Source organism: Mauremys reevesii, linkage group 21 (assembly GCF_016161935.1).
Source record: "Mauremys reevesii isolate NIE-2019 linkage group 21, ASM1616193v1, whole genome shotgun sequence".
Classification (NCBI taxonomy): domain Eukaryota; kingdom Metazoa; phylum Chordata; order Testudines; family Geoemydidae; genus Mauremys; species Mauremys reevesii.
In genome coordinates this window covers 10,431,606-10,451,515 of record NC_052643.1, presented here as the reverse complement: position 1 = coordinate 10,451,515, position 19,910 = coordinate 10,431,606, and the positions used below count along the sequence as shown (strand labels likewise).

Genomic DNA, 19,910 nt, shown 5'->3' with positions numbered 1-19,910 from the left:
CCAGTGCGTCTCAGGAACGTAGGATAGGTAGAACAAGGCAATGTATGCTTGTGAAGCTGGTCACGTTGGATCTTAAGCTCCCCATTAGGCTTTACTTGACCAGTTTAGCATGTGTAAAAGCAGCATCCCATGTCTATACTGATTTCTCTAACATGTTGGTGCACGTTGGCTAACGTGCTAATATCATGCCTTGAATCCTAGTCTAGACAAGACCCTAGTCACCTGGTTTGTTGGCTGCCTGGGGTCCTCCCAACCATCTAGAATCAAACAGCAGAAGGCCCCTCCAGTGCTGCAGTAGCATTTTTTTTCAATGTCCTATTCTGTGTGTCATGGAATCTTGTTGTCTTGGCACGGTTGGGCCACCATTGAAAGAATTGGGTGAAATCTTGTATGTGTCATTATTGTGCTGCTGAGCCATTTGCTAACCAAGGTTTTCTCCTGAGCCCTGAGCAGATAAGGCAAATGGCCCAGCAGGTGGCAGGCAGTCAACAATGAAAGGGGATGGCTTTGCAGACGGCTGAAATTAACCATTTTGGCTGTAAGGCGAATATAAAAGTTGGCCAATCCACCTCATGTGCATCTCTACAGAATTATCTGGGGTGAAGATCTTCTTAGCCAGATTTGGGTCTGTGTGTGGCATGATCACAGCGATGGAGGGATGGGGTTTCAGGGTGTTTTGTGTGAGAGCTGTATTCCTGTGGGGGAGGGTTTGATGCTAGGATGAACTGACAGCAGCTTATCTTTGCAGACTGCGAACAGTTTGGCAGTCTCCTGAAAAGCCACTGTGTAATAGGCCTATATGTGCAGCACTTAAAAGTGGCTGCCCAAATTAGACAGGTGTCCCAGCTGTTGCACAGAAAAGACATTGCGAAAGTTACTCCTCTGTTGCTGTTAGTAGCAAACTTCCTGAATGATGCTGCCGCTGACCTTCTAAAGCTGTCAGCCAGGGGTACGTCATGCTCTGCTTTGGCACAGACGCTCTGTGCTTGGGCGGCAGACGCTACGGAGTGTCTGGTTTGCACCTGTTACCCTGCCTTTCATAATGGGTCACCCCCTTTTTTTTTTGCCAATCTCTAAATACTTGCATTAGCGGAGAGCTCTTCGCTTGTCTCGGAGCAGGGTATTTTAGTTCTGACTTGGGTTCAGGCAATTGGGAAAGAGTCTTCTTTGAGGAGGAGGCTGGGATGTGAGTTCTCTGCTGCCCTGAGCTTCTGTTCTTCTAGCCTGGCTCCCCTCTTGCAAAGAGGTCTGAGCCGAGCTCTGGCTTCCCTTGAAGCCAATCTATCTAAACAGGGAGGTGCTCATCTAAAAAGGCCCCAAGTCACAACCTTGAGACTTACTAGACAACTGTCAATTTGCTGTTCTCCAGAAATCCTCGAGTGAATCCATCCTGAACTAAAAGTTGCTGTTCAAGATCCACTTGCTATAGATTACTGTGCTGTTGGCACACAATCAGTCTCGGGTGGTTAAAAGGCCCTTGGTAACTTTTCAGGCTACCACTTCAGATGAACCTTTTTTCATATAGCCCCCTTCTTGGAAGCACCTTTCCAGCAGTACTTAATCACTCACCTCTGCTCTAAGCTGATAGAGTGTTGCTTTGGAAATGTGGTTCCTGGAGTAGTAATGACAGTGAGTCTTACAGTGCTTTTCATCAGTAGATCTCTAAGCAGCTTAGGTGGTCAGGAGCCTTATTTTTTTTTTATCTTGCAGATGGGGGAAACTGAGGCACCGGGTGCAAAATGACTTGCCCAAGGTCACCCAGCAGGCCAGTGACAAAACTGGGAATAGAATCCAGGTCTCCTGAGTCCCAGTCTGGTGCTCCTATCTACTAGACCACACTGCCACCCCTTCCTTTCATGTTAAATTCTAATGAGTGGAGCCAAACTTTATTCCAGGTCCCGAGGCTCTAGCCACTATTTCCCTGCCTGTTAAAATATGTGCTCTGTACTACAACATCAGGGCAATAAGGCTAATCCAGGACTCCTCCTGCACTGGAGGAAAGAGATCTAATATTGTAGTGCACTTCAGTACATGAAATAGGGTGACCAGATGTTCTGATTTTATAGGGACAGTTCCAATATTTGGAGATTTTTCTTATATATGCTCTTATTACCTCCCCCACCCCTGTCCCGATTTTTCACGCTTGCTATCTGGTCACCCTAACATGAAACCACACTTTTCTTAAGGACTCCCTGAATCTGCATGTGACAATGCGGTGACTTGATTGCCAAAAATGCCCATGACTCCAAGCTTGTCTGCTGTGAATTCCCTTAAGGGCAAGAACGGCCATACTGAGTCAGGCCAATGGTCCAGCTAGCCCATTATCCTGTCTTCTGACAGTGTCCCAGGCTGGATGCCTTAACAGGGGAGAGAGTGCGCCTGTCAGATGTAATGATGATCAAAGACCCATCCTAGGCGATAGCCTCTTGGTCACATTCGAAAAACAAAGGTGATTGTTCTGCACTACAAAAAGCAACTGTTCCTTCTCTGTAATGGTGATAGCTGGGAATCGGGATGTGGGGGCAGGTGTCCCATTTTGTGTGTGATGTTAGTAGCAAAAAACATTTTAGCACCGTAAGTGTGGCTGTTGTAGAGCGCGTGACTTGGAGACAGCTGGTTGTGTGAGGAGTAATGTGGTCTGTAATTATCCCCCTGGGGCTCTTTTTTTTCCAAGTCTCTCTCGTACGTTTTGGTTCAGAAACCTAAGTGCCTACAAGCATCCCTTTGGCAAAGGGTGTGCTGCATTGACACGGCTCCAGGCCAGCACTGAGCTTGCTTGGGAAGCAGTATGTGTGGAGGCTGGCCGGGATGTCCCCATTCCTCTCTGCTGGCTGTTGAGTATGCTTGGCTCTCTCCCCCCACCCCCGTAGGATTGCTCACTCTGCACCTGTGGTTCTGAGTCTGGCTCTAAACACATGGGTGTCTTAAAGAACCAGTCCTGCAGCGTCTCTTACTAGCATCTACCTCTGGGCTCTTAACTGTGAGAGCTACAACTAGAAATGAAGAGCTGGCAGGCAATAACCTCAGTCCAGTGAGACAACATCTGAATGATGGCCGTTGGACAAATGTCTTGAAAGTGCACTGATTCCTTGCAGGAATCTAGCTGGAAAGAGGCATGTTGATGGAAACCTATCAAGTCATGTCCTAAGTCGTTTGTAAGCAAATGCAAAAGTCCATCTCCCCCGCCCCCAACCTCAAACACCAGACTGTCACACTTAGCTTTGTGTAACTTCAGTATTTAGAAAGACTATAAATAATCTGCCCCTTCTCTGTCCAGTAGCCCCTATTTTGATGGTGGCTTCTTGAGGATTGCTGAACTCTACTGCAAACTTGTCTGAGTTGTTTTGGCAAGTGTTAATTCCTTTTGAGGGTCGAAGGGAACCACTCCCCTGTACTCAAGCCCGTGATCTGGCTGGGACCAGTTACCAGACTCCTAAAACTGGGAAAAATCATCTGTTCTAACTATTGTGCTGCAGAGCTGAGGTAGCCTAGTAAGAAGTCCTGATGGAGAATGCTCCTGGTGTGTGTGTGTGTGTGTGTGTGATTGGCAAGAGACTTGTAATGACTGACTCTACCCTTTTGATCTAGAGTGGATGCTTCTAACTCGATGGCAACTTGAAAATAGGTAAACGTTCAGTGTGCTTTGGATGGATGAAACAGCTTGGCTTGTTGAGTCCCTCAGCCAGTCTTAACAAAGACAGAACCCTGACCCTAATGACCTAGCATGTCCATCGGGTCATGTGCTGTTTACATTCAGTCAACTCGCATAAGCACCGACTAAGAATACAAGACCTGGTCTAAATTTTTCATTTGGTCCTCGGAGTTTGTTTTAAAAACAACGAGGAGTTTAGGTACCTTAGAGACTAACAAATTTATTTGGGCATTAGGTGCCACGGGGAACCTCATGGTTTTTTTTTGCTGATACAGACTAACACGGCTACCCCTCAAACTTGTTTTAAAAATGACTCTTTGCTTAACAACAGGTTTCTTTTTGCTGTTTCCATGTCTGCAGCTTTCTTTCAAGAGCCCGAAATGCCCTTAATATGCTTTAAACTTTGGTCTCCTAATTGGAAACTTTCCACTGATGTCATCATCTTTCCATGGCCCACTTCAAATGATTTGGTTCACCAGGAAGTAAGTGACTATATAAACATTTGTATTAAATGTTTATTTAGTGGGTATGTTGATTTTATGAGGGCTTAAGATGGCTATGAGAGGACAGGTTGACTATGGATATTTTTTGCCTTGCCTTTGAACTGTTTTAAAAAAAAATACTAGCAGCTGTGAAATGCCAGATAAGAGAATTTGGGGTTGGTTTGTGGTACTGGCCGTTTCTTTCTCATTTCGGCTAGCTTTTTCGCATTGGTAATGATGGAAAGGATTCAGACATCCATGTTGGAACAGTCGTGGCATAAAGCGGCTAGCTTAATGACAGGTACTGGAATTCTGCCCTTTCTAAGAGGAAACCCACAGTTTAGTCTGCATGGGAGCCCCAGGGAGGGTGTGGGGTGCGTGTGTGTATGTGCTCGTTTCTGAGGCTTCCTCCAAACACCACTTACCACAGAACCCTGCGGTATTGTTGGTGCACTTGGAATGTGAAAATGTAAGGGGCAGGCTGGTTCTTAAAGTTCTACAGTGCAGCATGAAAAAGATCTGACCATGTGTTTTGGGGAAACTGTTCTCTCATTTTTATTCTAGAGGGTTGAAGTAAAATTACCTTTCAGCAAAGGAGGCGCAGTCTACGTGAAGTTATGTAGGCAAAGGTTGGGGGTTTTTTTTTAATTGCTATGTGGACAGTGTGTACTAGCAGCCTTTCTTCATTGCTGGAGTCTGTCTTGGCAGATAGCTAAACAAAATCGATACCATCAGTCAACGTATTACAAGGCTAATCAAACTCGGGTCTTAATTTCCCACCCAAGCGTGCATACGTTCCAGTGCAGGAAATCAGCAAGTAAGCCTCATCTGCACTTCAGATGTACAGGGGAAAACAAGCTCAAACATCCAGCGTGAGCGAACTCCGGTTCCTACAATCTTTCTTTTGCTCTTCCTGACAGCTTCACTGGACCTCACTTCTGACTACTCCAGACTGGCTGGAACAACTTTCCTTTAACTCTAGGCAAGTGTCAAAAATATGGCTGTTTGTAGGTCTTTAATCTTCCTGCCAGGTATTCTTCCCACTGTGACACCCCCGCCCACCCTCCAGGCCTGTAAGGAAAAGAAGGCTATAAGAATTTGCTTATGGGCTTAGCATGCAATTTGTCTTCTAACCAGCCGATGTAAGACTGTGCATGAGGTTATGCAAAGGAGTGTGTGCAGTAAGTTGTCTGCTGTGGTAGTATAATCATGTTAGTCCGAGGAAGTTGGAGACACATGGGGGTGAGGTAATATCTTTTATTGGTCCACATTCTGTTCGTGTAAGACAAGCTCACACAGAGCTCTTCAGGCATCTCTCTCTCGCCAACAGAAGTTGGAGGGTCAGAGCGTCTTTTTATTGGGCTATATTGTCACGCTAATATCCTGGCACTGACATGGCGACAAGTAATGCAGTCGAGTTACGCAGGTCGCGTCTGCTGCCCTAGGGTGGTGCTCCTGTTATGTAAACTGGTATAGGGAATGCACCACGTGGGGAAGCCTAAGTTGTTAGAACTCCCTTAAGTAATTTAACGAGTTGGGCACAGCTTCATGCTGACTTGAAGGGGTTTGGAGAGGCAAATAGTTTGTTATGATGTCTTGCAATCTAGAGCTTGTGCTGTTCAACTCAGCGGGAGCTGCGTCAGGCCCATAGTTTTTCTCCCCTTTAGGTATCCCTATGCTACAAGTGCTACGGCACGGTGCTGCCGTAGCGTAGACTCAGCAGCAGCAGGAAGGGGTTGTCTGTTGCTGTAGTAAATCCACCCCCTTGAGAGCCAGTAGGTGGGTCAATAGAAAAATTCTTCCGTTGAGCTAGCAGAGTCTGTACAGCTGGGCTGAGGTTGGCTTAGGCCTTGTCTAAACTACAGGGGACATTCGATCTAAGTTACGCAATTGGAGTTATGTATGGACCCCGTGGTAAGCGGGTCTAAGCTACTACGTGACGTTGACGGGAGAGGATCACCGGTTGATTTAGCTGGGTCTTCACTAGACCTGCTAAATGGACCACCGATGCGTCGATTCCCCGGTAAGTGCAGACAAACCCTGAGTGACATCTCTCCCGGTGGGGGGATACATTTTTTCATGCCCCTGAGTGACATAACTAGGTGGATCTAAGTTTTAGGTGTAGTCCAGGCCTCAGTCTTAAGAGGTTCGCTCTCAATGAGGTAGGGCTGTCTGAAGAGCAGATCCCTCTGGGCTATGTTGAAGGAGTAAAGACTCGGGGCTGCTCTACATTAGAAAATTAGATGGACGCAGCTACATCACTCAGGTGAATGAAAAATCTGACTCTGCACAATGTAGTTAATCTGACTTAAGTCCCCATGTAGGCAGTGCTAGCTTGACAGAATAATTCTTCCGTCAACCTGGCTACCGCCTCCCCGGGGGACAGGATTTACTACAGAGACAGAAGACCCCTCCCGTCGCTGTAGTGACTGTCTATGTTGAAGCGCTACAGCAGTGCGGTTGCTGCACTAGCTGTTTCTAGTGTAGACCTACCCTAAGGGAAGCATAGTTGAATCAGTAGTTTCAGGTTTTTTGTACATGCAAATTTGAGCTCTGCTTGTGTCCTCTGATGCAAGCTGCTTTGCATAAAACTTCAACTGACAAAGCTAAAAAACCACCTAAACAAATGGACAAATCTAGCTGTCTTGTCGCTGACCCATGTGATATCTTAAGCCCTTTGCAATGCTAGGTGATGTAAGAATCCAAATGAATCACTCCTGTAGCCCAACCCTCCTAAAAGCACTTAACAAACATGATTACGTTCTCATAAGCTTCTCCGGGTAGGGTGAAAGGAGTCACGTATTATCTAATGAGCCTGGATGGGAGTGCAGAGCTGTAATCTTCACTGAGGGGTGTGCACCGCCTGCCATATTCCCATTTAAAAATAATTGGACTGAAGCATTCTGGTAAACACAGGGTTCAACCACCTCTTTGACTAATGAAGGACCAATGAGCTCTAGAGAGGTATCGGCCCAGCATGCTTAGCTGAGGGAGTTTCTGTGTATGTTCCTGTACACTGGTAATCTGAGCTGCCTTTTGAGTAGTCCTGAGTTCTCTCAGGAATGTCCTCTTACTCAATAGTTAGTGGGCAGCCCATGAGATGCTGTGGAGTAACTTGTCACTTGTGTGTGTTCTGGCAGTGGTATTTGCGCTGGTGTACTATGAGATGACAGGGATAGTCCTCTCAACGTTGACAGAGCTGCTTAGCACTTGTCTGTGCCACATCTGGATGAATCCTGTTTGGTTCCCACGCATGTAATTTTTCAAATGCTTTGTAGACTTTGACAGAGACTCTGGTAATGGGAGGGGCACGTATGTACCTTTTTAATAGATGCTGCAGGTGGATTGAGAGTAGGCTGGCCACAGAGTGTTGAACATAAGAATGGTCAGACCAATGGTCCAGCTGGCCCAGTATCCTGTTTCCTGACAGTGGCCGGTGCTGGATGCTTCAGAGGTAATGAACAGAACAGGGCAGCTGAGTGATCCACCCCCTGTTATCCAGTTCCAGCTTTGGTGAGAGGGGTAGCTCAGTGGTTTGAGCACTGGCCTGCTAAACACAGGGTTGTGAGTTCAATCCTTGAGGGGGCCATTTAGGGATCGGGGGCAAAAATCTGTCTGGGGATTGGTCCTGCTTTGAGCAGGGGGTTGGACTAGATGACCTCCTGAGGTCCCTTCCAACCCTGATATTCTATGATTCTGTGACACCCAGAGCATACAGTTGTATCCCTGGTCATCTTGGCTAACAGCTGTCCTTGTCTATCCTCCATGAATTTACTTTTTTAAATCCCATTATGCTTTCGGCCTTCAGGATCCCCTGGCAACGAGTTCCCCAGGTTGACAGTGTGTTCATTTTAAACCTGCTGCCTATTAGCTTAATTGAGTGACCCCCTGGTTCTTGTGTTATGTGAAGGAGTAAATAACACTTCAGTCATGATTTTATAGACCTCTATCACATCCTCCCTCCCCCGGTCGTCTTTTAACTTCTCCTTGTTTCCGACTGCCGGATACTGGGATACTGTGAACATATCAATGTAGTGGTGGAGGCTTGTCTGTTGGAGGCTGGACTGAGACCACTAAACACATTTCACAAGAAGTGTGTAAAATCCTGGATTCTTATGGCACCTTGGCTTTTTCAGTCGGCCCCTAGCAGGGGGCCGCGGTAGCACAAACCCACATTTCATGAGCTCTGTGTTGGATTAACTTGTATACTAGGGGCACTGTGTGTCCAAGGGGGTACCGGCAGCTGGGATGCTGCAGGGTAAGGGATGGTGGCCCCTCCCTGGAGTGGGGGAGGAGCTCCTATGTTACTGTGCATCTGTAGCCGGGCAATCCTTGTCTATTCATACTGCAGTGTTGGGCTTGACCACAATGAGACCTCAGCAGTGTCTAAATACTGTATTATATAACGTCCCAGCAAACCCATGATGATCCTAACTTCACTCTCCTCTAAGAACAGTCCGTTCTAGGCAGAGGAAAGATGCCAGTGCTTTTCCTTTCCTTACTGGCGGGGTTGCAAACCTTCCATGCCAGAAGAATTCTGGAGGCGCCCTGCCATCATATGAAACTCTACTTCCTTTTTGCTGAGGGAGATCCCTAGGAAACTGCGCTTTCTTTGGGGTGGGCTGGGAGAATCCCTCCAGATTCCAGCAAGCAGAGGAGCTATAGGCACCAGAGGGGACAGCAAGTTTGGATCTGTCTCAACCTCTTACCTTGCCTGGCTATTGATGCCGTTGGGGAAGAATAATTGCCTCTTCCGGCTGTGTTGCTGGATTTGGAAAGGGTTTTTCCACAGCTCTTGTTATGTTTCTTTCCCAGCTCAAACTTGAAAAGAAAACATGAGGCTGCAGCCAGCTTTCTGTCATGGACACCTTTTATCTTGTGTTCATCTCGTCCAAGCAGATGCTGCTTTTGTTTTGGTTGCAAAGCTAAATTTAACAGGACTTTCATGTGGGGGGAGAAGGGAGTTTTTCAAAGCTCCCCATCCAGACCACTTTGGTAATAAAACGCCTTTTTTACAGCAAGGTGAGCCCTGCATCGTTCAGCCCCCTCCCTAAACACAAGCATGACCCTACAAAGCAACTGGGACCACATTTGGGCCAACATTTCGGCTCTCAGTCTGTTTCGCTTGGCTGTTTCACTGGCTGCTCCGCAGCATGTGGCCTCTTTGAGGGGCAGGTGGAGCTTGAGCCAGGAGGCTGGAAAATAAGGGGTTGAAGGGGAAGAGTTGGTTTGAGGAACGTCACATGTTGTATCGACTGTTCCTGCAACTTGTTCACCTCCCAGTTGATTATAGACTGTAGTGTGAAAATGATGCTACCGGTATCATGCCATTGGTGTGGTTCAGCTTGGAGCTGTTCCCTAGCACAACTGCGGTAAGAAGCTGGGCAGATGAACCTCAGTCTTGAGAAGTCCTTTAACTGTGGCAGTGAAGTGATCTGTTGCTGCAAGCCAGGTAAGAGTATATTTTTATCTGGTGGAGCTGTTCAGTTTCCCTGCTTGGGCTGAACATGGGGCTAGGCGTAAGGTAACACCCGCGTCTAGTCTGGGCTCTGTTGGTTCTGTTGCTCACTCCCTCTGCAGCTGTGGGCAAGTCACTTGTCTAACTTGTCCTTGTTTACATAATAGGGCTGGCGCTGTCTATATAGGGTGGATATTTATAAAGCATGAAGCTGAAGTGCCATGTGCCTGGGTAGGCTGGTTGTTACCGTGAGGCGCAATTAGACTTGAACACGTTTTTCCTTTTATTGGTGAGAAAATGCTCTGAGTCCCAGGACAGAGCTGGGGATGCTGTCCAGCATGCTTACTACTGGGAATCTTTGCTGGGTTCCAGCCTCTGCTTCCCTGACCCCATGCCATGGCTTGCTAGTGGATCAAACACTAGTGTTTAGTGTGCCACTGGGTGGCTCTTCTCTCTTTCCCTACCTCTTCCCCAACCCAACCTTGCTGATCACTGAGCCTTACCAATGTACCAGTATTGGTTATGAGTTAAGGACACAGACCAGAAGTGAGGACTTGTTCTCCTTCAGCTTGGGGTCCTGGCTCATGAACAGAAACAGGTATCAGACTTTTTCAAGTATCAGAGGGGGAGCCGTGTTAGTCTGGATCTGTAAAAGCAGCAAAGAATCCTGTGGCACCTTATAGACTAACAGACGTTTTGCAGCATGAGCTGCATCCGACGAAGTGGGTATTCACCTGCGAAAGCTCATGCTGCAAAACGTCTGTTAGTCTATAAGGTGCCACAGGATTCTTTGCTGCTTTTACAGACTTTTTAAAGGTGATTTGTAAAGGGCTTTTGCTTTTAAAATGGAGTTTGTGCCTTTCTTTTCTTTTTCTTTTTTTTTCCAAAAGCTGCCTAAGGGTTGATCTCCCAGTTCCTACAAGAGGGTCTTTAAAACTCCTAGCTGGTCTAGAAGATTTCACTGTTTTAGCGTTTTTTAAAAACAACCCCCCCACGCCCACGTTTTTGTAAGATTAGTAACATCAGGAGTATGGTCTCCCCAGGCTTTGAAAGATCTCCTGGGGGTGGGGGTGTGAGCTCTCACACTTCAATTGCATGTGCAAGGGTGTTGACTCCTTAATAAGCACTTGGCAAAAGGGGGGTTGTGTTAAGTATTGGCGTGAACAGAAGCTGTTTGAAAAATCACTCCCTTGGTTACTCAACTCTGTTCTGTCTTGTGGGGTTTGTTGTCCGTCTTCAGGGCAGGAAGGGGCTGAATGTTTAGTGTAAGCAAACATCTGACATCCTTTTGGGCCCTTGTGAATCAGAGAAAGAAGACGCAAGGCTAATTCTCTTCCCCCCCACCCCCACCCCCAGGCCACTTTTTTTCAGTACCTTCTTACAGAGGGATAAGTGATCCTGACAAACACCCTGGAGGGGATCCTTAAAAGCTAGGAGTTGGTGTGTCTGACTTTAGCATATGGTGAAACTCCACTCGGGAATACGCGTATATGTACCCTTCTCCTTAGACCTCTGCTCTCCGCACTTTGCATCTGGCCTATTTAGTGCAATTTTGCCTAAGCAGTCTAAGTAGCTCATGTATCTGGTACAAGTGAAATTCACTGGTTGTGATTCAGTGGACTGTAAGGATTGTCTGCATTGCAATTAACCCACGGCTGGCCCATGCTGGCTGACTTGGGCTATAGGGCTGTTTTAATGGCAGTGGAGATGTTTGGGCTCAGGGATTCTGTGAAGTGGAGTGTGGCAACCTGTATTTTTAAGGGGAAGCTGCTGTGTTTAGCTTGTGGAGCAGTTGATAGTTGTCCTGTGATTTATTTGTAGGCGGTTTGCTTTGAGCACACAAGGGACATGTTTTCACTGTTGTCCCCTTCCCCCCCACCCCCCAAAAAAGGGGGGTTCGTCAACCCAAATAAAGAACATTCAGGTTAAAATAGTGAAGATGAGGCTGCTTGAGTTCAACACCAGACTCCCTATAGACTTTTTAACTCTAGCTGCTAACAAGTGAAAAGCGAACATCTGTTGTCTTCGGCTGCCCCGGGGTACGGAACATCTCTTTTATGCAGTGAACATACCCTCTCTGCAGGATAGCTAAAAGCTTTGGAAGCAGGAGATTTGTGGGGTTGGAGGGAGGAGGAGTGACAGCTATACAGTGTATCAGCAGCAGTATGCCAGATGTTGACCTCTTGCATGCCTAGGCTGTGTTCTGGGATATTGGCTGCTTGCTTCCCAGAAGGAAGCAGCTGAAAAGACCTTTCCTGGGTTCCCCCTCCCACGTACCCAAAAACAACGGGCAGACAACTTGTTTGGGGGTGGTGGTGTTGGAACTTGAAATGTCAACTATCCAGACCATTTGTCCGAGGGACTTTCCTCGGTTTTTGTCTGGCTTTGGGGTACTTCAGACACTGGCTGCAAATAAATAAAATTCCTTGTTGATTCATAATGATTGCCTCCAGTACGAGTCTTGCGAATTCCTATTAGTAGTGCTGATTGCCTTACTGTCAGACAGTGGGGTCCTTTCTCTTCTCTCCTTCCAGGACTAGCCTGTCGCGAGATTCTGAGTCTCCTAGACATTTGCACAATGCCTCCCTTCATCTCTTTCCCACACCTGAGTCCTCATGTCCTGGAATCAGGAGGTTGTTTCTGCCTGGCTGAATGCTGTGGGCTTTAACTGATCTCACTGCATGCAGCACTGTGTGGCTTGGGGCAGGGCGTGGGGGGGAGAACAGTACAGAGCCTTTCACTGACCTTTGCTAACAAAGATTTTTCCCTATTTCGGGGAAGACTCCAGCAGAGAGAATAAGCAAAGATGTGGAAGCATCTTTGTGTGGAAGTGGCTTGAGAACTTAATGGTGCAGGGATGTTAGTGGACTAGTCACTCTCCAAGCAAAATGGGGTTCCAGTGTCTATTGGGTCACAGTTAGATGGGAGCAAAGTCTAATTTCACTCCTCCAAGGACACTTGGCTCTATTACAAAACCCCAGTACAGCTTGGCATCTCTTCCTGTCTAGGACTGTAGTGGCAGCTGCATTGGTTGTGAGAAGCTTAGCTATTAAGTTCTTGATGTGGTCTTTTTTTTTTTTTTAAACTCAGTGCGGCTTCATTGACACGTGGTATAAAAGAAGGAGCTGGGATCACAGATGGACAACAGACTAATATGATTGGGCAGAAGGTTCTTCTGACTCTTCCAGTAACTTTGTCCCTGGAGCTGAATAGCCTTATTCCTCCCAGGGGCGGTTCTAGACATTTTGCCGCCCCAAGCATGGAGGGTCCGCTGGTCCTGCGGCTTCGGCGGACCCTCCGCGGGCACGCATGCGGGAGGTCCGCCGAAGCCGCGGGACCAGTGGACCCTCCGCAGGCAAGCCGCCAAAGGCACCCTGCCTGCCGCCCTCGCGGCGACCAGCAGAGCGCCCCCCGTGGCTTGCCGCCCCAGGCACACGCTTAGAGCGCTGGTGCCTGGAGCTGCCCCTGATTCCTCCAGAAATGCACTCTGCAGGCTTGTGTATCATGTGACTCGGTCTGGTCTTACTCAGTGAGTCAATATTGCTAATAAGTGAGAAGCATTTCTTTGTAATGAGAGGGAGCAGTTCTAGACTTGATACTCATGCTGTTACATTATGTCCCTGGGGGCTGAAATTAGCGTGGGGCTCCCAGTCTAGCTGTCTCTTTTAGAATCTATCCAAATAAAGATCTTTAACCAGGCCCATCCTGGAGATCTCAGAGGGTATGTCTGTACAGCAGTTAAATACCTGCAACTGGCCTGGGTTGGTTGGTTCTAGATCCCGTAAGGTGTCAGCAGGTATTCCCTGCCTCATTGCGGGGGGGGAGAAGAAGAGATATAGGAACCTCAAGGTGCTTGGGTACCGCACTAGAGCCTAGCTCTCCTGTTTGGATTTGCTATTAGTAGCTTACTGTGATAGCAGCAAGAAGACTCCAGAAAAGGGTTAGGCTCTCAATCTCTGTGACCTGTGCTGGCACAGGGAGAAAGAAACCAGTATGGAAGGGCTAGTCCATTGCTGCAGGGAGGGGCTTTTGGCCGTACTTGGAATGGAATTGCTGCCTAACCCCCCCCCCCCCCCCACGCAGTCTCACTGGCACGAGCTGGCAGAGTTGGCGGCTTTCCACTGGAAGGCTACCAGCTATCCCCAACAGAGGGGAGAGACTAGCATGTTAAGTCAGATGCACAGGGAAAAAGCAGAGCCCAAGTAACCTCGATCTTTAAACGGCTGGTGGAGCAGCTTGGAGACACCTTCATGGGATGCTGTTATGTATGGGGGTCAGGTGCTGCCCATCTGGTCTTCTGGGTGGACTGCAAGTTGAATTTAAGAAGGGGATTGCATTGTGCATCACCTTATCCCCTTCCTGTCAAACACGCTCTCAATCTTGTGCTGTGTCATGTCTCAATCTCCTTTAGAAGGCCACGCAGAAGTATCCGCTAGGCAGAGCTCCCGGAAGGTGTTCAATGCATCCTAGTGATGCTCTGTCCTAACGTGACATTCTCGGTGTCTGACTTCACAGCTAGTTTTCTCAATTCATGCGGCTGCTCGTCACAGAGCTAATAAAGCATTCTGCTTTTTGAAATTCTGCAGGTAATTGGGCAATCATTAACTGTTCACTTAGAGTGGTTCTCTTCTAGTTCCTGAAACCTGATGCTATTTGTGTGTGCAGGAACTCTTTTATTTCAATCTATAACCCCCTATAAATGCATTGGCTTGCCATGGCTGGGTTCAGCCAAGTGATTGTTCTACCTTCAAACTTGCACTTGAATAACAAAAGGTGTTGATTATTTGTTATTCAGCTGCAAATCTGCATGAGCATTTATTTACAATATATGTAGCTCAATTGACTTTGCGTAAGGCTTGCAACAAGCCAATTTTAGCTATATCCTCTTTAGCCAGTTTTCAGAACAAGAGTGCAGAACCACTAGTTTAACCAAAGGTGTTTTTAAAACCAGTGCACCTTTTGTGTTCACACCTGATCAAATCCAGAGCAGCCCCTGTAATGTGTAAACCTACAGCGGCAGTTGGCCGGCAAGGCTGGAGAGACTTGGCACAGATCTCACTCCACAAAGCTGAGCGTCCATTTACTGAATACAAGTAGTAAGGTGTAAACACCAGAGACTGGTGAAGACAGAAAAGCTCAGTGATAGCCTCTTAAGGGAATTTAAGGTTGGAAAGGAAGGAAAAGAGAAACTGTAACTCGCATCTGAAGTGTGGCTTTTGGGAGTGCGGGATGGGAAGGAGAAAACAGATCAACTGTAGCGAGTGTGCTGTGTTGCTGGCCTCAAGAGGCGAGCAGAAGGGAGTTGATTAGTCTTCCAACCACAGGCACTTCTGTATCTATCTAGAGACGCCTCTTGCTCTTATGAGGAGGGATCTAGTCCCTCTTCGGAAGAGATACTGCTCAGGGTTGGGGTGGGAGGAACTTTGATCCAGGTTCTTTCTCTCATTTAATAATACCTAGCTTTTATCCAATGCTTTGATCCATAGATCACAAAGGAGGTCATATCACTATACCCATTTTGTAGATATGGGGGGGCGGGGTTACAGGGAGGAAATTGCCCCCCCCCACACACACACCCTGTGCAATGCAGCGACAGAGCTAGGACTCACACCCAGTCTCTTGATCCCACTCCAGCGCCTTACTGACTAGGCAACACCGCTAGCTTACGGTGCTGCTTCTGCCTTCCAGTCCTGCAGAGTAATGTCCTCTATTCAGCCTCAGAAAGTGCATCATTGACGCAAGATTGCGCGAACATGTACAGACCCAGTCTGCCTCTCTTCTGACCTGTAGAGGCGTGGGTAGGAATTCAGTGTTTGTGGCTCATTGGCCCTGTCGGCACAGACTGCCAATAAATGGAAGCACGCCCCCTTTATGCTCCTCAAAACTTCCTTTGAGCTCCTCCCTGCGGGGAATTGGTTGGCAAATGCTTTCAGACAGTGCTGCCTTCCTGAACAGCTGAGTGCCATTGCCAATGCTATGTCCACACTTAAGCATTACAGCTGCGCTGCTGCAGCACATCCATGTGTAGACACTCACTAGAGTCAGGGGAGGGGTTCTCCCATCAGCAAAGGGAATCCACCTGCCCGAGAGGCAGCAGCTAGGTTGATGGAAGAAGTCTTTCAGGAATAAGGTTGGCTTAACTACATTGCTCAGGGGTGTGGATTTTTCACACCCTGAGGGATGTAGGTGGGCTGACCTTACTTTAGTGTAGACCTGGCCCAAGCATCCTTGCCATAACTTCCCCTTGGGCAGAGACTTTACCGACGTAGAAGCATTTACTGTAGCTCTGTGTCAGACTCAACAAAGCCTTAGAAGGGCACAGGCTGAGTAATCTAGTGCTTCATTGTTGGGGATTTCTGCTCTTCGGTTAATAGTATTTGTGACCTGGCTAACACAGCTTAAATGAAAAGAGGAAGGAGGAGGTTGCAGTTTGGCAGCCTTAGTAGTGATAAAACAACTTGAAAATTGTAAGGGATTTTCCATCCAGACGAGATGGTCTGCCTGTGTGTGTGGAGCTGCTGTTGGAACAGACTTGCAGCTCATCTAACTTGAACCCTGCTCAGCTGCTCCCAGCATCAAACCATTTCTCAGCCAACTCAAGAAGAGACAAAGGGCTGTAATGGTGACGCTGCCAGCTGTGCACTAGCAAGCAGAGGTGCATGTTCACCGCTCCAGTCATGCTGCTGCTTGCAGAAGCCGGTGGAAGGCTCCTTGGTCTGCAGCCAAAGCAGAGCACCCAAGGAGGTGGAGAATAGAAACGCTCTGTCGGGAATGTTAGTTGAGTGCTAAAGATGTGGCTTCTCTGAATGCAATACTAGCTGGGGTGGGAGGATGAAGCAGCCTAATGGAGAGTAAGGTGGGATTGTCTTGAATGCCTGGGAGGAAAGCGAAGTGATGGAGAATGAGTGTGACTCTTTTTCAGCATTTATAGGAAGACACTGCACCAGCTAAAATACAAAATTGAAGGTAAAACATGTAGGCTGAGCAAACTGCCTCTACCCTTCTGTTTTCCAAGATTGAACTTGGATACATCTGTCACCCCAAAAGTTTTGAGAGGCTTGTTGAATTTGCCTGGTCACAAAAATATTCCGCCGTCTATCCAGTCACTTCATTCTCCTGCAGGTCCCTGCCCTGGAGGCAGAGGTTTAGATTTGGATGCAGCCCCATAGTCCTGTCTCTGACATCCCTTTGTGCCCTCAAGTCTGACCTCTAACTTTTGCCAATGGAAGTCACATCAGCATAAAGCTGTCAGTTTAGTAGACTGCTTGTGCATGCTTGGAGCCTTGCATTGGGGTGCACTTGCTCACTGGGATGCTTGTTTCGATGCACAGTGCAGTGCACCACGGATAGGTATCCCAGTAGGCAACTTGCCATCATCTAGCCCATTGACTTGGGAAGTTTTGGCAATGCCTGGTGGGTCAGAAATTTGTCATGAAGGGATGACTGGGACTGAGGAAGTCAAGTTCCCATGATGCAGCTTTCTCCACCCATGATTTTTCATGCCTATTTTGACAAACCCATGAACCTTATATGGGACTGGTTCGCTATCTCTGACAGAAGCATGGAGCCTGAACAGCTCTGCCCTATTGTCCAGAGCATTACAAACACAGGACACGCAATCCTCTGGTATTCACAGAGATGCAAGAAGAGCCCCGTGGAAAATGACCATTTCCTGGAGGTTGGATTGCTGTGGGACAGAACGAGAATCCATTCAAGATGGTCAGTGGCATTCACGGGGCAGCTGCAAGAGGGGTGCTATTCCTGGGCCCAAGAAATGAGCACTGCCTGGTGGGATCGCATCATAATGCAGGTTTGGGATGCCGAGCAGTGGCTGCAGGACTTTCAGAGGCACAATGCCACGTTCCTGGATCTGTGTGCCGAGCTCGCCCCAGCCCTCCAACACAAGGACACCAGAATGAAAGCTGCACTGACAGTGGAGAAGCGAGTAGTGATCATGCCAGAATGCTACTAGTCAAAGGGAAATAATTTTGGAGTTGGAAAATCCACAGAAAGGGGCTATTGTGTCGCAAGTGTGCAGGGTCGTTACTCATCTCCTGCTACACAGGACCGTGACTCTCAGCAATGTGCAGGACGTAATGGATGGATTTGCAGCAATGGGGTTCCCAAACTGCTGTGGAGAGAGAGATTGCAAGCACATCCCCATTTTGGCATCAGAACACCTTGCCATCAAGTACATGAACAGGGAGGGTTGTTAATTTTTTTTATGGTTATGCTGGTGGCTCACTGGGGATGCATCATTGACATTAGCGCTAGCTGGTGAGGGAACGTGCATGACGCTCACATCTTTAAGAGCACAGGACTGCTCAAAAGCTACAAGCAGGGACTTCCTTTCCCCAACCAGTAGATGACCATTGGCAATGCTGAAATGTCAGTAGGATCCTGGGAGACCCATCCTACTCTTTACTCCTTGGCTCAGGAAAGCAGACCCTGGCCACCTCAACAGCACCAAGGAAATAGTCAACTACTGGCTCAGCAGGTGCAGAAGGACTGAATGCCCTTTTGGGAGATGGAAGGGGCACAAGATTGGATCTCAATGAGAAAAATATCCCAGTGGTTCTAGCTGCCTGCTGTGTCCTGCATAACATCTGTGAACCAAAGGAGGGGAAATTTGCTGCTGGGGTGGAGGGCAAAGGTGGAGCGGCTGTCAGCTGAGTTGGAACAGCCAGGTACAAGGGCAGGCAAGAGCTCAGCATGGACCTATACCGTTCAGAGGGGCTTTGGAAGAGCCCTAGATCAGCGAGCCATAGTCATGCATTGTCGTGGCGCTGCAGTATCTGGCCTTCTGTCTGGGGGGCCTTTTAAGAATTTTGTGGTGATTGGTTCACATGTATGTTTACACTGTCACTGATTCTATGAGTGGAAATCCATCAACCTCCTCAAAAAACTCGCACAGATACACAGACCTCATCTTCCTCTCCAAGTGCAAACAAATGGACTTCAAAAACAGACTTCAAAGAGAAACTGCAGAACTAAGATTAATTTGCAAATTTAACGTCATTAATTTGGGCTTGAATATGGACTGGGAGTGGCTGGCTCACTACAAAAGCAATTTTCCCTCTCTTGGAATTGACAGCTCCTCATCAGTTATTGGGAGTGAACCACATCCACCCTGACTGAACTGGCCCTGTCAACACTGGTTCTCCACTTCTAAAGTAACGCCCTTCTCTTCATGTATAATAATGCCTGCATCTGTAATTTTCACGCCATGCATCTGAAGAAGTGGGTTCTTACCCACAAAAGCTTATGCCCAAATAAATCTTTTAGTCTTTAAGGTGCCACCGGACTCCTCGTTTTTTGTGGCGACAGACTAACATGGCTACGCCTCTGATACTTGATCCTATGAGTTGTGTCCGGGTACAATCACAAGTCCCTCCAGCTGTTCTGCAGCATATGTTGGGAACTAATAAAGATGAACTATTTTCCAAATAATAGTTACTGAGTAACAAAACCACTTAAATTCTGTGCAAGTTAAAAGCAAATGCATTAAAATCTTAACACATTCATGGACCTGAGCTTAAAGAAGGGGAAGGAACATTGACCTCTGCCTGTCAGAGCCACAGTAGATGTATGTGTAGCTAAAATAGTAGTGAAAGTAAGCCAGTACAGCGTACCGGCAAGCAGGGGGCAGCTTCCCCAGGCTGGCGATTTAAAGGGTCTGGGGCTCCCGGCAGCGGCCGGAGCCCTGGGCCCTTTAAATCGCTGCCAGAGCCCTGCTGCTGGAGCCCCAGGGTAGTGGTGGGGGCCAGGAGCCCCAGGGCTCCAGCGGTGATTTAAAGGGCCTGGGGCTCCCGGACACCACCACAGCTACCGCTACCATGGGGCTCTGATGGTGATTTAAAGGGCCCAGGGCTCCCAGCAGCGGCTATTGTAGCCGGAGCCCCGGGCCCTTTAAAGCTCAATTATTATTATTTTTTTTTTAAAGGGCCTGGGGATTTTAAAGGCTCCACCTCTTCTGATTGAGGTCCCGCCCCCTTCCAGTTGAGGCCCTGCCCCCCTGCTCAGGACTCTGGGCCTGCATACTGGTAAGTCCTTTAAGCTCCTTTCACCCCTGCTCACAGGTGAGGGTATGTGAAGCTGTGGTTGTCCTTAATGTCCCTCGATGTGCAGTGATAGGGGTAGGAAGGTGCAGTACTGGAGTGCTCCACGGACTGCAAAGGGGAGGTGAGCCTGTAGCTCCCCAAGAGTCTGCAGCATCTGTTTGCTGCCAGAGAAGCCCTGTTTATGTCCTGGTGCCTTTCCCTCTCCAGCTTCTGGGCCTTTCTCCAGTCCACTCTTTCTTTCTCCGTACAGTCTGCCA

The 19,910-nt window shown here is 48.0% G+C and overlaps 1 protein-coding gene across 4 annotated transcripts in view; it reads left to right on the top strand.

Annotated features, from left to right (window-relative positions):
- The window catches only part of SPSB1 (splA/ryanodine receptor domain and SOCS box containing 1), a 70,599-nt gene that overhangs the window by 22,232 nt on the left and 28,457 nt on the right, over nucleotides 1–19,910 (top strand). Inside the window, exon 1 of one of the 4 annotated variants that reach the window (XM_039509394.1) lies at nucleotides 4,032–4,134. The exons of 2 other annotated variants lie outside the window; for them this stretch is intronic. The gene's annotated coding sequence lies outside the window, so the exon portion shown is untranslated. Of the gene's footprint in view, nucleotides 1–4,031; nucleotides 4,135–19,535; nucleotides 19,636–19,910 lie in introns of those variants that run through there. One more of the 4 variants, XM_039509396.1, reaches the window with a different exon arrangement.